Source organism: Anomaloglossus baeobatrachus, chromosome 8 (genome assembly GCF_048569485.1).
Source record: "Anomaloglossus baeobatrachus isolate aAnoBae1 chromosome 8, aAnoBae1.hap1, whole genome shotgun sequence".
Lineage (NCBI taxonomy): Eukaryota > Metazoa > Chordata > Amphibia > Anura > Aromobatidae > Anomaloglossus > Anomaloglossus baeobatrachus.
The window spans coordinates 171403299-171420838 of NC_134360.1; the positions used below are offsets into that span (position 1 = coordinate 171403299).

General features: G+C 44.4%; 1 long non-coding RNA gene across 1 annotated transcript in view; it reads right to left on the reverse strand.

The window, feature by feature from the left end:
• Positions 1-17540, reverse strand: part of LOC142250121 (uncharacterized) — a 53240-nt gene that overhangs the window by 30916 nt on the left and 4784 nt on the right. The window contains exon 2 of the long non-coding RNA XR_012725115.1: positions 7450-7565. This is a non-coding gene — a long non-coding RNA (uncharacterized LOC142250121). The remainder of the gene's footprint in view (positions 1-7449; positions 7566-17540) is intronic.

Below are 17540 nucleotides of genomic sequence, written 5' to 3' on the forward strand. Positions count from 1 at the left end.
CTAGGCTGGTGGGCACTGCACGTCCCGCCAGCAGAATCCGCCGTGCAGAGGATTTCAAGTCTTCTGGCCCACACAAAGTGCCCAGGGCACAGCAGCATATAGAGCTAGGAGTTGTGACAAAAGAGCGGCACTAGTAACGGACTCACGCTGCTTGCCATACAGGATAGGAACAGAGCCAATCCAAGGACTTAGGTCCCAGCGTAGCTTCAAGCCGCAGGGACTCACACAACACAGTGCAAGTAGGAAGGACTCACAGACAGAAACATCGGTTCTGACCTCCGAACTACCCGGGATCGGCTGGAGCCTATGACAGCGGAGTCCGGCAGTCCAAAGCCGATGACATCTCAGTGAGTGAACTTTGATTGCAACCCATGTGTCGCTCCCTTTCTTCACCGCCTCCAACCCTGTGCTCCGCTGAAAGATTACTACTACTCCCAACATCCCTGCAGCCTGAGCTCTGCCTGTAGAGAGTTGTAACAACCTAGCTGCACTAACATCTGCCCTCAGAGTAAACCTCCTGCAGCGGCAGCTCCTATGTTAGCCACACACCACAGGTGGCATCACGAATAACTACTATCCTCATGATCATCCCCCATTTCTTGACACCGCCGGGGTCACAGAACTGGGCCTAGCTGCTGTGACATCCCACCCCTACACCAGCCCGGTGACGAGTAACCCCCCAGAACCCGTGTGCACGTCAATATAGCAATACAGCACAGATTAGCTTAAAAAATAATTTGGAGTTTATGTCGGACAACTCCTTTAATGTTTGATTCGTTTGAAGGCGGGGAGAGTAAAGTCAGAGCTGATTGGGCACAGGGTTCACGTGATGTAACAATATCACTGAAGCTTCGGGAGAGCTGCCAACAATGAAACAGCATTGGGGGAAAGTATAACTATTATTTTTTTCCCCGGGGCAAACATGCTGATTGAGATGTGTTTGTCCTCAATAGTGGACAACCCCTTTAATTACCTTATGAGAGAAATGTCCCCCCTTTCACCCTTTAAATAATGCCCCTACATAATACTACTGGTTGGGAGGTCTGAGGAGCAATTCATTGGGAGTAAAGGTTGTGCTACATCCTTTACATTATATGCCCTTTTATGCCAATAGAGGCCATACACAACCAGCTGGGGCAGTGTGTCAGGAAGTGGAGAAGCCTGAGCCCAGTAGAAAAGGCCCGGATAGTAGATAGCTAGCAAGTGGACGTGAGTAACATTAACTATTAGTAATGACCAAATCATTTACAAATCAAATTCGTCTGTTCACATGGATCTCTTAAGGAAGTTGAATTTGCACTGAAGTCATTTTCTGAAAATTGAATATTCCTTATTATGCTCTGGGTTCTTTCTAAACCCCTAAGCATGATTAATATAAGATGTTAAAAAAACAACAACTAATATTCACCAAATCGCTCACCTCTCAGGCTGCCCTGATGCTCACTGCCCACCGTCTTTCAGGTAAAGCACGCCTCATCTGCCTGTTTTTCATTATAGGCTGAGAATTCTTCTGGCCATGACCAGGCCACAGGGGTCATTGTGTATTGTATTATTGTGGCGCACATTATGATGTCGTGAAATGCTACAGCAGAGGTGTCTAAGAGATGAGCTGGGTCAAGCACTGAAAGAGAGTGTGGTCTGCTGCAGAGGGACACAGAGAGTGTGAGTTAAGGCCCTGTCACACTCAGAGATAAATCTGCGGCAGATCTGTGGTTGCAGTGAAATTGTGGACAATCAGTGCCAGGTTTGTGGCTGTGTACAAATGGAACAATATGTCCATGATTTCACTGCAACCACAGATCTGCCAAAGATTTATCTCTGTGTGTGAAGGGGCCTTAAATGAGCAGAGTTACGCACAGAGTGTGAGTAAAGGAGCAGCTGCTGAAGAGATTACTAGCAGGCTGTGTCAGGTGTCAAAAGTGTAAGCCCACTGCTATAATTACTGTCCACCTACTTCTTTTGATAAGAAATCTATGCATCTTTCAAAGTATTACTTAAATGTTTAGGTGTTTTTTTTTAGCGCTGAAGTCGTTCTTCAAGTCCACTTTCCCGGAGGCCTATGATCACCCTCCAGCGTCTTCACCTTGTTTTTACTGTTGCTCCTGTTCTACGGCGCCATCTTATGACCATAACTTCTGACTGGTCGGAAGTCAGAAGTTATGTCACATGTTCTCAATCTAAGTCTATGAGATATGTAATAATCTCGTTACCAGCCTTTGAATTTACTCGAACTTCTGGATATCCTTTTTAAAATGTGGAGCCCAAAATTGGATCCCACATTCCACATGTGGCCTTACAAGTAATTTATAGAGGAGGAACAATACGTTGGGATCACGGGATCTAATCTCTCACCCTAAAATCTTGCTTGCTTTTGAAGCTGCTGTTTGACATTGAGTACTACTGCTTATCTTACTTGTAACCAGAATACTTCTCCTGTTCTGTAGTCCTGAGTTTACTTCCATTTAATGTATATGCAGCTATAGGATTATTCCATCCTAGGTGCATTACTCTACATTTGTCAAGATTAAATCTCATTTGCCAAGTATCTTCCCATTCTGACATCTTATCCAGATCGTTTTGTAATATTGAACTATCAAGGTCAGTTTTTAATATCCTACATCCTGACTCTTTACTCTTAATCCCATCCACAGTTAATAATAATATAATGATGATAATAATAATAATAATAAAAAAATAGATTGAAAAGAATCGGTCCTAGCACAGATCCTTGCGGTCCCCACTGCTGTCTATAGCCCATTTAAAGAATGCATCATTTACAATTACTCTTTGTTTCCTATTTTTTAGCCATTTCCTCACCCATTTGCATATAGTTCTCCTTAGTCCTTGTTTCTGGAGCTTCAGTATAAGGCTATTATGTTGTACAGTATCATATGCCTTTGTAAGGTCCAGATAAATCACATCATCTGTATATCAACATCCAGATTTGCACTTACCTCCTCATAGAAACCCAACATGTTGGTTACACACAGCTTACAACTTATCTTTCATGAATCCATGCTGATTGTCAGTTATATTATTCTCTGCAATATATTTCTGCAGGTCGTCTCTTATAATGCCCTCAGAAATTTGCACACCATTGATGTCAGACTTACTGGACAGTAGTTCCCTGGATCTACTTTCTTATTTTTCTTAAATATTGGTACCACATTAGCAATCCTCCAATTCTAAGGTACCAACCCTGGTTCAAGAGAGTCTAAAAAGATGAGATACAGCTGTCTATCAATTACTGAGCTCAGTTCCCTAAATATCCATGGCTGATTGACATCTGGCCCAGATGACTTTTCAATGTTTAATTTTCAGCCGTATTTATTTGTGCATTAAATTAGTTATACCAGGTAGCGAACTTTGATTTTTGCCTTGTTGAATGATCTCTGAAACAATCAGTTCATTGGTGAACATGGATGAAAAGTGTCTGTTTGGTATCTCAGCCTTTTCTTTGTCCTCTATAATTCTTTTATTATCCTTTACGAGGCCGATAGCATCCATATTTTTTTTCATTTTGGCTTTTATGTTTTTATAACATTTTTGGGGATTTATTTTAATGTCATTGGTGATTTGCTTTTCAGTAGCCAAATTTGCTAGATTATTTCCTTTTTTACATTTTCTGTTGAAATCTTTATACTCCTGAAATGCTATTTCTATATTCTCAGCCTTCAAGATTTTAAATCTTTGTTTTTGTCTTATTATACTTTGTACTGCCTTATTTATCCATAGAAGATTCTTTTTTCCTGGACATTTTATTAGCAGAGGGTATACGTTTTCTACATGATTTTAGTAGTGTATCCTTAAAGGGAACCTGTCACCTAGAATATGTGTTCTGACCTATCAGCAGACCCTAATTACACCTCCCTACCCATCCTTGTGTTGTAAAATTGTATAATATGAAAGTAATAAAAAACGTTTTATTACCTTCATATTTCCTATTGTAAATAGCAGAGTATTTGGTCACAGGGGCGGTGCCTTGCCCTATGGACGTCTGCATACTTTCTGTGGTATCATGCCCCTGTGGGAGTTATACCATGGAGTCATATGAGCGACGTCACCGTCGCTCATTCTACCCTGCGTGCATTGTGGCAGGCTACTTTTCTGGGTGTTCACGCGCCGGCTTCAGACGCGCAGGTTAGAATGAGCAACGGTGACGTCGCTCATGTGACTCCATGGTAACACGCCCACAGGGGTGTGATACCACGGAAATTATGCAGGGGCAAAGTGCCGCCCCTGTGACCAAATACCCTGCTATTTACAGTACATAGTAAATATGAAGGTAATAAAACGTTTTTTATTACTTTCATATTATACAATTTTATAACACAGGGATGGGTAGGGAGGTGTAATTAGGGCACACATGCGTCTGCTGATAGGTCAGAACGCATATTCTAGGTGACAGGTTCCCTTTAAACAGGTTGCACCATTTATTTTTGGTATCCCAGTTACCATGACATGGTCCCAGTATACACAATTAAGTTCTTACCTTAATTTGTTGAAATCTGCTTTACTAAAGTTCCAGGATTTTACATTTTCTCTTTGAAATGTTCTATTGAATAGTATAATGAAGCTTACCATATTATGGTCACTGCTGCCCAAGTGCTCCCGGACCTGTAGATCTGAAATTGTATCTGGTCTGCTTGACAAGACCAGATCCAGGAAATTTTCTCCCCTTTTTGGTTCATCTATCAACTGAGAGAGGTAATTGTCTTGAACAGTAGATAAGAACTTACAGCTTTTAACACAACCAGAAGATTCTATGCCCCACTGAAGGTTTGAATCGTTATAATCCCCCATAAAAAGGACCAGATTACTATTTGAATTATCTGAATGTAGTATAACCCTCTACGTCATGGCTTTCGTCCAGCATAGTTGCCATAATGCCCACCACATCGTAATCCGTAGATTACATAACAGTCTCCAATTCATTAATTTTGTTTCCAAGACTTCTTGCATTTGCCAGCAGACATTTAAAACTATTATCCCTTTTATCACTCCTACTCACCTCCCTATTTTCCTTGAACTTCCCAGCCCCTCTAAATCCTATACTGTCTCACTCTCTTTGTCTACTCTAAAGCTGGGTTTACACGCTGCAACATCGCAAAGGACATCGCTGTAACGTCACCGGTTTGGTGACGCAATAGCGACCTCCCTAAGTCTCTGCTAAGTCTCTGGTGAGCGTTCAAACAGGCAAACCTGGCCAACAACTCAACAGCGATCCGGACCTGCAGAGCGACCTAGCTGGTTGTTGGGGACGTTGATAAGCAGCCTTTTGAAAGGGAAGTTGCTAACAAAGTCGCTGAAAAGGATTCACACACTGGAACTTCATGCTGCACAGCGGGAAACAAAGGACCTAGGAATGGTCCTGAACGATTTGTAACGATTACAACTTCACAGCAGGGGCCAGGTCGCTGATAGGATTCACACACTGCAACATCGCAAACAACATCGCTATTGCGTCACAAAACCGGTGACGTTACAGCGATGTCGTTTGAGATGTTGCAGTGTGTAAACCCAGCTTTACTATTCATTTAGTTGCACAACTACCCTCCATCCTCCCAGATCCTAATTTAAAAGCTCCTCCATCTGTCTGACCATTTTTTCCCCCAACACAGCTGCATCCTATCCATTGGGGTGCAGCCCGTCCCTACCATAGGACTGTAACTGAAAGAGAAGTCAGGCCAGTTCTCCATGAATATAAACCCTTCTTTCCTGCACAAATTTCTAATCCACTTATTTATCTCCCTATGCTCCCGCTGTCTTTCTAGTAACGCCTGTAGTATTTCTGAAAATACCATCTTGGAGGTCCTGGACTTCAGCTTTTCTACTAGTACCCTCTAATCGTTTTAAATGACCTTCCACCTCCCTCTTACTTTGTCATTGGTACCATGACAGTCTTGGCGGCAGATAACCCTGTCTGTCCACCTAATTATAGAGTCCTTTTCTCTGTAAGCGCCAAGTTGTAGGCAAGCATTAAGCATATAAAATTTGAACTGCTTTACTGCTATTTTGAAAATAATTATTAAAAAAATTAAAGCACTAAATTGGCAGATTCATGAGAGCCCATCAGCCACGACAAGGTGAAACTTTCTTTAATGGGATCGTAACCTAATATCACGCCTCTCCCAGGCTAAAATCTAACAAATTTAAAGGCAGGTAGGATGCACCATAAATAAAAATTAGAATTAGGCTGATGGGAGGAGCAGACAAAAACCTCTAAAGGTGGCTTTACACACGGACGATATTGCTAGCAATTTCTAGCGATATCGAGCATGTAAGTACCCGCCCCCGTTGTGCAAGCGAAATCATGTGATCACTGCTGCAGCAAACATTATCGCTACGGCAGCGTCACATGCACTTACCTGGTCGGCGGCGTCGCTGTGACTGCCGAACAATCCTTCCCTCAAGGGGGAGGGACGTTCGGCATCACAGCGACGTCACCGCGATGTCACTAAGCGGCCGGCCAATCAAAGCGGAGGGGCGGAGCTGAGCGTGATGTAAACATCCCGCCCACCTCTTCCTTCTGCATTGTGGCCTGCGGCAGGTAAGGAGACGTTCCTTGCTCCTGCGGTGTCACACACAGCGATGTGTGCTGCCGCAGGAGCGACGACCCACAACGAAAAACAACCCTTGCCGATTTTTGAGTTTGGGACGACCTCTCCATGGTGAACGATTTGCAACATTTTTGAGGTCGCTTAAGGTCGCTGGTAAGTGTCACACGCTGCGATATCGTTAATGACGCCGGATGTGCGTCACTAACAACGTGACCCCGACGATAAAACATTAACGATATTGTAGCGTGTAAAGCCCCCTTTACAGTATACTACAAAAATGAAAAACTGACCAGTACCACTGAACAGAATAAAGCAAGTGTGGACAGGTGCAAGCTGCCACTGCACAATGCACAAACTAAAGAATACAGCAGCGCTCCGTAAGCACTAAGATATATGCAAACTATGAATATAAGACATTTCAAATATATTACTGCTATATCTATCTATCTATCTATCTTCTGTCTGTTTTCTGTTCTTTCTGGTAATGGCATACCCTGCGTGCACACAAAGCAGTTCTGTGAAAGCATAAACTGCCCTGATTGAGCACTCTGCGTGTCTTCTATTACCTGCCTCAGAACATCTGCTTACATGCCTTTCTGTTTATTGACATCAACCTTCCCTAGGGGAAAGTCTCATCAATGTTGTTTTATCCCAGAGATTTTGATTGGGGACCGGGAGTCGCTCCAGCGTGGCCTTTCCTGGTCATTTTACACATGTAAATGATTGCACTAATAGAAGCAGCATACAGGCGCCCACCTCCAGTAGCCACAATTCCCCCTTTAAAATAATAGAACAAGAAGGCAGGAGACAGATCATTGCATCCAATGCATCTTTAATTTGTTATCTGACTTTTTGAGGACAATCTGCTGACTGAGATATTCTTCCTTACCAGCGCCTCCTTGTAGAATTGAATGTCTTCTCAAATGCACAATTCTAAAATATCAATACTGTAAACTGGTTTTCAGCGAAATGTCTCTCTCCTTTCAAAGTTTGCTGGTTCGGCAACTGGAGAAAATAGGAACAGAAAAGCAGCAGTGTCTAAGTGAGTCCATTGTAAATCCAAATCCTACTTTATTAGCTACAGTGTAATCCACACCCGATTCTATACATAATTATATAGAGATTGAGACCATGCATAATGACTCATTCAGATATTCAGCAGAAATCAGTGATATTATGGGGTAGAACTGCAAAAGGCCACATGGATCTCTCAGTTATGTCTCTGGCCTGAAACCATTCACATTCTGGAAACATATATTTTATATTTTGTAAAATTGATATAAAATTAACAATAAAATTGTGTTTTGGATCAGTGTGTCATCAGTGTTTTGGATCAGTGTGTCATCAGTGTGTCATCCGTGTGTCATCAGTGTTTTGGATCAGTGTGTCATTCGTGTGTCATCCGTGAATCAGTTTTCACCATCAGTGTGTCATCCGTGTGTCATCAGTGTTTTGGATCACTGTGTCATTCGTGTGTCATCCATGAATCAGTTTTCACCATCAGTGTGTCATCCATGTGTCATCAGTGTTTTGGAGCAGTGTGTCATCCATGTGTTATCCGTGAATCAGTTTTCACCATCAGTGTGTCATCCATATGTCATCAGTGTTTTGGATCAGTGTGTCATCCATGTATCATCCGTGAATCAGTTTTCACCATCAGTGTGTCATCCATGTATCATCCGTGAATCAGTTTTCACCATCAGTGTGTCATCCATGTGTCATCCGTGAATCAGTTTTCACCATCAGTGTGTCATCCATGTATCATCCGTGAATCAGTTTTCACCATCAGTGTGTCATCCATGTATCATCCGTGAATCAGTTTTCACCATCAGTGTGTCATCCATGTGTCATCCGTGAATCAGTTTTCACCATCAGTGTGTCATCCATGTGTCATCAGTGTTTTGGATCAGTGTGTCATCCATGTGTCATCCGTGAATCAGTTTTCACCATCAGTGTGTCATCCATGTGCCATCAGTGTTTTTCCGATATCAATAAAGATATTTCAACGCTTCTCCTTTACTTTGTGCTGTTAAACAAACACATACAGCACAGGAATGGCACATGGATGGTACATGATGTCATCCATGTGCTGTATGTGTTTTTCATAAACCCATAGCCATGTATTGGACCTTGTCATCGGTGCTGCCAGAAAAAAACAGACATGTCTCTGTGTGATTTGCATGGACAGATGGTCCATGTAAAAACATGGACATGTGAACAGCCCCATAGGCTATAATGGGTGAGTTAGGGATATGTGGAAAAACCTCCAGATACCGCAACTAGATGTGAAGGAGGCCTTGGCTAATCTGTAGTCATATTGGATGCCAAGGTTTTGCCAAAAAAGCACAAGGTTCCTCATCTGACACTGTATGGTGTATGTATGTGGAGGGTATCCTCTAGTAGAGTCAATGCTTATGGGGGCACAAACCTTTATAATGTGCTTGGAAAATCCCATATGAAGTAGAAGGCACATCGAGCATTCAAAAAACGTTTAAAGTGAATTTATCACCAGGTTTTGTCTCCTAATCTGAGAGCAACAAAATGTAGGAACAGAGACCCTGTAAAGGTACCGTCACACTAAGCAACATCGCTAGCAACATCGCTGCTGAGGCACAACTTGCTAGCGATGTTGCTGTGTGTGACATCCAGGAACAACCTGGCCCCTGCTGTGAGGTCGCTGGTTGTTGCTGAATGTCCTGGGCCATTTTTTAGTTGTTGCTGTTGTAAGGGGTAGTCGGACCCCTGGTAGTGAAGGAGCGTTTTTCCCCCCCTGAAGACGCCACAGTAGTATGGTGGCAAATTGTAAATGTTAATGGTAAAATGTTACCTGTCATAAACTGTTTCCCCACTAGGTGCCAGTGTAGAGCAGTTGTTTCCCTGGTAACAGTGGCAGGGAAGGAAGGGGCAGGGCAGCCTAGGTGGGGAAGGAAGGGTTCTGAATGCAGAGTCCAGTGTGCAGTGAGATGTGACTGGAGAAAGAAGTCTGAGGTGACGGGACAGAGTGTGGAAGTGGTGCAGTGGCAGAAGAAGTGGAAGAGTCAAGACTAGTCCCAAAGCCGGTAGTGTGTACTACAGTGCAGTGCAGCTATCAGGGGGATAACAAGAGGCCCCTGCAGGCGAAGGGTAGTGCCCTGACAAAGAAGTGAAGGTAAATGGGGACGCCCGTAGAAAACAAGTGAAGCAGTTCCCCGGCAAGGAAGTGGAGAGGTGAGAACTTATCCGGAGCCGGTAGTCTGTGCTAGATCTGCCCTACAGTGAAACAGGGTTCAGTGTGCAGCTACTAGGGGGTTAACGCATGTCCCCTGCAGGCAAGGGAAAGTTACCGGGGAAAGAGGAAACCGTCAGCAAGAGGTTTAACCTGGAAACCAAAGTGACTTGATGCTGAAAGGTGTAGAGAAGAGTGGAAGTTGTGATCAATAAAATGTTTCTTGGTTCATCAACTGCCTGTCTGTGGCTCTTTACTGGGAGTGGTGAAGAGGCCTGTGAGCCGAGAGAAAAAGGTGTTACCGAGAAGCAAATTGCCCACATGGAAGCGTCCCTGCCACCTACACTCTGCCCCACAAACAACACCTCTGTTTTAACAGTGACGGCCGGGCCGGGGGTCAGCCTGCCGCCCCCTATGCGGGAGACCGCGACTACAACCCCTGAGGCGCCCCCTGCCCCCGTTACACTGTCCCGCTGTGAAGCGCACATCGCTGTGTGTGACAGCGACAGAGCAACAACTAAATGTGCAGTGAGCAGGAAGCCGGCTTCTGCGGACGCTGGTAACCACGGTAAACAGCGGGTAACCAAGAAGCCCTTACCTTGGTTACCCAATATTTACCTTCGTTACCAGCGTCCGCCGCTCTCAGCTGTCAGTGCCGGCTCCTGCTGCTTGCACACATAGCCAGACTACACATCGGGTAATTAACCCGATGTGTACTGTGGCTAGGAGTGCAGGGAGCAGGAGCCGGCACTGACAGCTGAGAGCGGCGGACGCTGGTAACGAAGGTAAATATCGGGTAACCAAGGTAAGGGCTTCTTGGTTACCCGATGTTTACCGTGGTTACCAGCGTCCGCAGAAGCTGGCTTCTGCTGCCTGCACACGCAGCAGAGTACACATCGGGTAATTAACCCGATGTGTACTGTGGCTAGGTGTGCAGGGAGCCAGCGCTAAGCGGTGTGCGCTGGTAACCAAGATAAATATCGGGTTGGTTACCCGATATTTACCTTAGTTACCAAGCGCAGCATGCTTCCACGTGTAGCGACACTCCAGCGATCCCTGCCAGGTCAGGTTGCTGGTGGGATCGCTGGAGCGTCGCTTAGTGTGACATCTCACCAGCGACCTCCTAGCAACTTACCAGCGATCCCTATCAGGCTGTGTCGTTGTTGGGATCGCTGGTAAGTTGTTTAGTGTGACTGGGCCTTAACACTTACTGGGCTGCGTGCTGTAGTTTTTATAAAATCACTGTTTATCAGCAGGAAGTTATCACTAGAGAACAAGTAAACCTGCTGCCCTTTAGTCCTCCATATTCATGAGCTCTGTATATAACCCCACCCCCACCACTGATTGGTAACTTTCTGCCTATGGACAGTGTACACAGAAAGTTGCCAATCAGTTGTGTGGGCGGGGTTATACCAAGCTCAGCATTCCGAGCACTTGTAGGTCTGCAGCACACAGTTATTTTATCAAAACTGCAGCAAGCAGCCCAGTAAGTGAAGCATTGATGGAATCAGGATCTCTGTCTCTACATTACACTGCTCTCAGATGGGGGAGCAGAAAGCTGGCGATAGATTCCCTTTAAAGTTGTCATATGGTATGAGGAATAATAAAAATAAAGTGTTAAATGCTCTTCAGCTGTGTTTCTCCAGGATGAATGTCTCAAATACACCTAATGGGAGGGAGGAAAGGCTTTTGGAGAGGGAAATATTTTTAGGGGTTCCCTCATAGTAGTAAGGTTTGGAGTAACCGTTGTAGGGAGAAGAAGGAACCAGACACATAGGGAAAAAAATGTTTAATCAAATTACATTTCAGTTTGATTAGAATTTTTTTAGTATTTTGATGTTTTTCTGCATGTTGTGTCAAACCAAGCTTGTCACAATTAGACTAAATTTATCTATTACCCCCATCGGGAAATCTTACTCAGGGCCCCCTATGTGTAATTCACCTGTCGATTCGCCCCCACTTCATAATTAAATAATTCCTCCAGAGGACCTGGCTGGACCGGCTCTCCTGCCCGTTCTGCCTGCAGCTCTCTATAGTCGTGAACCTACAGAAATGATATGCACGCGCTGCTGGAGCTGCATTGTGCTGCTCGGCTCTGGGCCTTCCCCATGCTGGTTCACAGGTTAAAAGATAAAGGTTTGTCCTTTCCCAGGATGTGCTGTGTCCCCACATAATCTCTGAATAATCCGTCTGCTTGCTGGTGAAGGCGAGAGCAGGAATACTTGATGTAGAAGAAAGCTCACTCCAGACTCATTCATTTATCTGACTCTTTAGGAATGGCTTCTGTTTCCAGTCTGAATTCTTGTTGTGGAAAGTGACTGGGAGCAAAGCTGATGAGCACTGGACACAATTGTATAGAATGGATGAATCAGCTTAGTATAAATTCCAAATCAGCGCATGTATAATGAAGGAAACAGCAGAAGCCTCGGTGTGTGATACAGCGAATGCTCAGAGAATGGGCATATAACTCTTAAGGGTGCTTTACACGCTGCAACATCGCTAACGATATATCGTCGGGGTCACGATGTTTGTGACGCACATCCGGCACCGTTACCGACATCGCAGCATGTGACACCAAGGAGCGACGATCAACGATCGCAAAACGTCAAAAAACGTTGATCGTTGACACGTCGCTCCTTTTCATAATATCATTGGTGGTGCATGCCGCTGGTTGTTCGTCGTTCCTGCGACATAACACATCGCTATGTGTGACACCGCAGGAATGACGAACATCTCCTTACCTGCGTCCACCGGCAATGAGGAAGGAAGGAGGTGGGTGGGATATTCCGCCCGCTCATCTCCGCCCCTCCGCTTCTGTTGGACGGCTGCCGTGTGATGTCACTGTGACGCCGCACGAACCGACCCCTTAGAAAGAAGGCGGATCGCCGGCCACAGCAACGTTGCAGGGAAGGTAAGTCCGTGTGACGGGTGTAAGCAATGTTGTGCACCACGGGCAGCGATTTGCCCATGACGCACAACCGACGGGGGCGGGTACGCTCGCTAGCGATATCGCAGTGTGTAAAGTGCCCTTTACATTCAGCTGTTTGGTACAGAAGAAGGATGGACATTTTTCATCACTTTTGTCCCTCTAGTCCTCAATGGAAGCCGGACAAAATTAATTCCAATTTTTAATGATATGTCACTGTATTTTCCTGCACATAGAACAAAGCAGAAGTCTAAAAATGCAATACAAAACACACATAATGAATCACGAAAAACAGCTGAATGAATGAAAAGTGAAGCCAAAATTCTGGCATCCACTACTTCTGCAAGTGCTGAAAGGTAGTCTATTGTGCTAACGTGCTCTGGATTTGGCATGCAAGGTTATTCCCATCTTGGCTTTTCATGGCATATATGGAAAAACCAGATGTGAGTTTCCAAAAAAACATCAACAAACAGACATGGTATTTGGCTGAAAATTGTATTTGGTTGTTTTTTAACTTCACCTCGGGGGAATAGTACATTGAATCAGTTATTCCCATCTTGGCCATGAAAGGCAGAGATGGGAATATTTGTAACGACCACACCAGCGTTCCCACATTGTCCTGCCCTCCTCTCCTGGCGGGCCGTCCTGCGGTGGACAATCCATTCCCGTGCTTCTGGCATCCTACTTCTGCTCTAGGGAATTGTGTGGGCCATGCCCTCTTTCTTAAAGGGCCAGCATACCCTGCCTGTTCCCAGAAGTGCCTCTCAGGTCAGCTGAGAGGCTGCATCTATCTAAGGTACTTTCTCCCTTCAGAAAGTGCCTGGTCAATGAGTCCTACACGTTGCTAGTTCTCAGGTCCCTTAGCACTGTGCTGCTGCTTTACATTGTGCTGGTTTCTGTTGCTGATATATGTTTGTATTCCATTGTTGCTGCCATTATCCTTAATATGCTGCTGCTGTTACAAGCCGCCACCCCAGCCATCAGCCATGTTACCCGCTGTCGCAAAGTATCCTCTCCAGCTGCTGCTGCCATATCCATCCATCTTTCCATCCATCCCGGTTGAAACCTCGATGCTTGCTACTGCTGCTGTCTATCTCCAGAGACTGTTGCTTCCATACCCCTGGGGCCAGCCGTCACAGCACCAGTCTTCCTGAATGGTACCCGGTCTCACACCTGCAGCATAACACCCTCACCATCAGGGGTTCCGGAGAAAACTGATGTTGTTCCGCAGTCGAGCCCCTGTGGGTTTCCTGTGTGCTGTTGCCCAGTCGGTTTACTAACATCCCTGCTCGCCCGGCGAGCATAACAATATCTTTTTAAGGGCTCCACAGCCTCTTCCCTCTGTCATTGATGGATCCATTCATGATCCCGCTACAGTCATGACTCAATAGCGGAAGGTAGGGGTTGTAGACCTCTATGTGGACAGCTCTTCAGCAGCAAGGACCTCTCTCATATTGCAGAATCTAATTTCATTTTAACATTCCTGTAAAGAAAGTTAAGTTTAAACACCTACTCCCCTCCTATCTAGTGAAAAATATTAAGACACCCTTTAAAGAAGCTATCCTATAATGTTTGTAGCTCAGCTTCTTATCTTCTCATATTGCTCCATGAGTTTTCTTTAAAGGGGGTTGTCCACAAAGTAACTTTCAGACACAGACCCCTGTATTCACCCCAACCTGGCTAGTTATTCTGGTTTCTTCTTATTAAATCTGTAGTCACTAACAAGATACAGATATATATTTCAGGACGTATAAACCATTAAATAGTATAGACCTTCAAGAAAAAAATGAAGTTTTGATTGTCGAGTAATCTTCTAACCTCTTGTTTGGGTAAATGTAGACCTAGATAAATCTGCAATGTGCATCTATACTGCACAATAAGAGATGTTACCACATATGGAACTGGGGATACCTAACCTTAAGCACACCCATCATTGAGACCTATAGATACTAGATGTCCTAGATATCAATTTGAAAAACGTTCTCTCCTCTGAAGACGTTTACCCTTTCTTGCTCACCAGCACTTTATGATTAGAAGTGAATCATATGCACCTCTTCTGTTTGAGATCCATAACGTTCCAATTTACTAATTTAGATTTATTTGGGTAGCTACCATACGTAGTAGAGCAATAATGGTTATTTTGCCTCTCTTTTAGCCAATTTTCTATTAGTGTTGATTGGCAACAGATCCAAAGGACGTTTTCCTGGCTGGACACTGTGGACATTTATTGAAATTCCACCTTGAAAAGGTTCTGAAGGAGATGATTTGGGGATAGTTGAGCAGCGGGAGCTAGATTACCACTTAGTGTAGGATTCATGATGTGAAAAAGATGACTACATTAGATGGAGGTGAATATACAGTGGATGGAGGTAAATATACAGAAGATGAAGGTGAATATACACTAGATGGGGATGAATATACAGTGGATGGGGTTAATATACAGTAGATGGAGGTGAATATACAGTAGATGAAGGTGAATATATAGTAGATGGAGGTGAATATACAGTAGATGAAGGTGAATATACAGTAGATGGAGGTGAATATTCAGTGGATGGAGGTGAATATACAGTGGATGGGGGTGAATATACAGTAGATGGAGGTGAATATTCAGTAGATGGAGGTGAATATACAGTAGATGAAGGTGAATATACAGTAGATGGAGGTGAATATACAGTAGATGAAGGTGAATATTCAGTGGATGGAGGTGAATATACAGTAGATGAAGGTGAATATACAGTAGATGGGGGTGAATATACAGTGAAGGAGTGTGCATATTAAGTGGATAGAGATGATGATACAGTGGATGGAGTTGAATATACAGTGGATGGGGTTAATATACAGTGGATGAAGGTAATTATAGAGTGGATGGAGGTGAATACACAGTGGATGGAGGTGAATATACAGTGGATTGAGGGGAATATACAATGGATGGAGGTGAATGTACCGTGGATGGGGCTGAATATACTGTGAATGATGGTGAATATACAGTGGATGGGAGTGAATATTCAGTGGAAAGGGTGAATATTCAGTGGATTGGGTGAATATTCAGTGAATGGAGGTGAATACACAGTGGATCGAGGTGAATATACAGTGCATGGAGGTGAATATACAGTGCGTGGAGGTGAATATGCAGTGGGTGGAAGTGAATATACAGTGGATGGGGGTGAATATTCAGTAGATGGGGTGAATATACAGTAGATTTAGGGAAATATACAGTGGATGGAGGTGAATATGCTGTGGATCATTGTGAATATACAATGGATGGGGGTGAATATTCAGTGGATGGGGTGAATATTTAGTGGAAGGGGTGAATATTCAGTGAATGGAGGTGAATACACAGTGGATTGAGGTGACTATGTAAGGGGGAGGTCGAGCCCCCTGGGAGAAGAAACCCCCCAGAAGACATCACATGTTTCTAAAATGTGGTTATTAATCTTTATAGTGTGTTATAAGGATGTATGAGTTTTATGTATATTGTAATGCTGTTTGGTAGCTTCACCTCTAAATGTCACTCAGGAGTAGGACACACACTAGGAAAACTGCCTAGTAACAGTTGACAGTTGGTGATTGGCTACAGGAAGGAGTTGGTGGCAATTAAGGTTGTGACAGGAAGTGAAACCAGTCTAGTCTAGTTTGGGGCACAGACCTGACAGGGAGTTGAAGCAGCAGAGAAGAAAGAGACGGCAGTGGAAAGCTGAGGAACATCTGTAATGTAGTTAAGCTGAAGAGAGTGGGAATCACAGAGAAAAACTTCCATATTAATGATCCTTACCTGAGCTGGAGGCTGGCACGGGTTCCTGGGTAAGGCTATGTGCCCACAGTAAAAGGTCCCTGCGGATTTTTTTGCCTGAAAATCCGCAACTTTCGCGGCAAATCCGCACCCGCGGATTTGCCGCGGATTTACCGCGGATTTGCCGCGGATTTTGATGCGGATTTTATTTTTTTTTTTTTCCCCATTCAAAACAGAAAATCCGCACCAAATCCGCACCAAACAATTGACATGCTGCAGTTTGTTCCGCATCAAAATCCGCGGCAAAATCCGCAGCGGAAAAATCCGCAGCATGGGCACAGCATTTCCAAAATGCCATTGAAATGGCTGGGGAGTAGCTGTGCTGCAGATTTTCGGCAAATCCGCGCTAAATCCGCGTCAAAATCCGCGTCAAATCCGCGATAAATCCTGTAGCGTGGGCACATAGCCTAAGGCCTGAGAAGTACCTTGGAGTTAGGTATTGGCGAGCCCGGGAACAGTGCAGCGACTTGAGGCTGGGTTTTATGAGCCCCTTTAGAGGACAGGAAGGTGAACCAGTGCTCGAGTGTACTATTTCTTGGAAGTCTGGATAAACAGCTGCGCGGTTGTATAAACTGAGGGCTAAGTAACAGAGCCCTGGGAGTAACTACATTTGACTGAAAGTGTAACCTGAAGGAGAGAATGACTTCAATTGATAGATGTGCTGCAGACCTGTTATGTAATAAAGAAGAATTTGTTGAGTTATATGGCTGTCTTGGACTCTTTCCCATTGCCAGGGACAACGCTGAACTTCACCAGTAGAGGAGAGGCCTGGACTTGACAGATACTGTGTTATGGGACTGTCCTAATATCTCTATGCTACATCTCCCCTGTGCTCCATGTGTCTAAGATTTGTCTGTGACGGCTGGGTCTGGAGTGTGCCTCCCGCCCCAGGGGCAAGTGCCACAACTACAAAAGAGGCGCCTCTGGTCCCACTGTTAAAAATATACAGTAACTAGATGTGAATATTCAGTAGATGAAGGTGAAAATACAGTGGATGGGGTGAATATACAGTGGATGGGGTGAATATACAGTGGATAAGGTGAATATACAGTGTGTGGA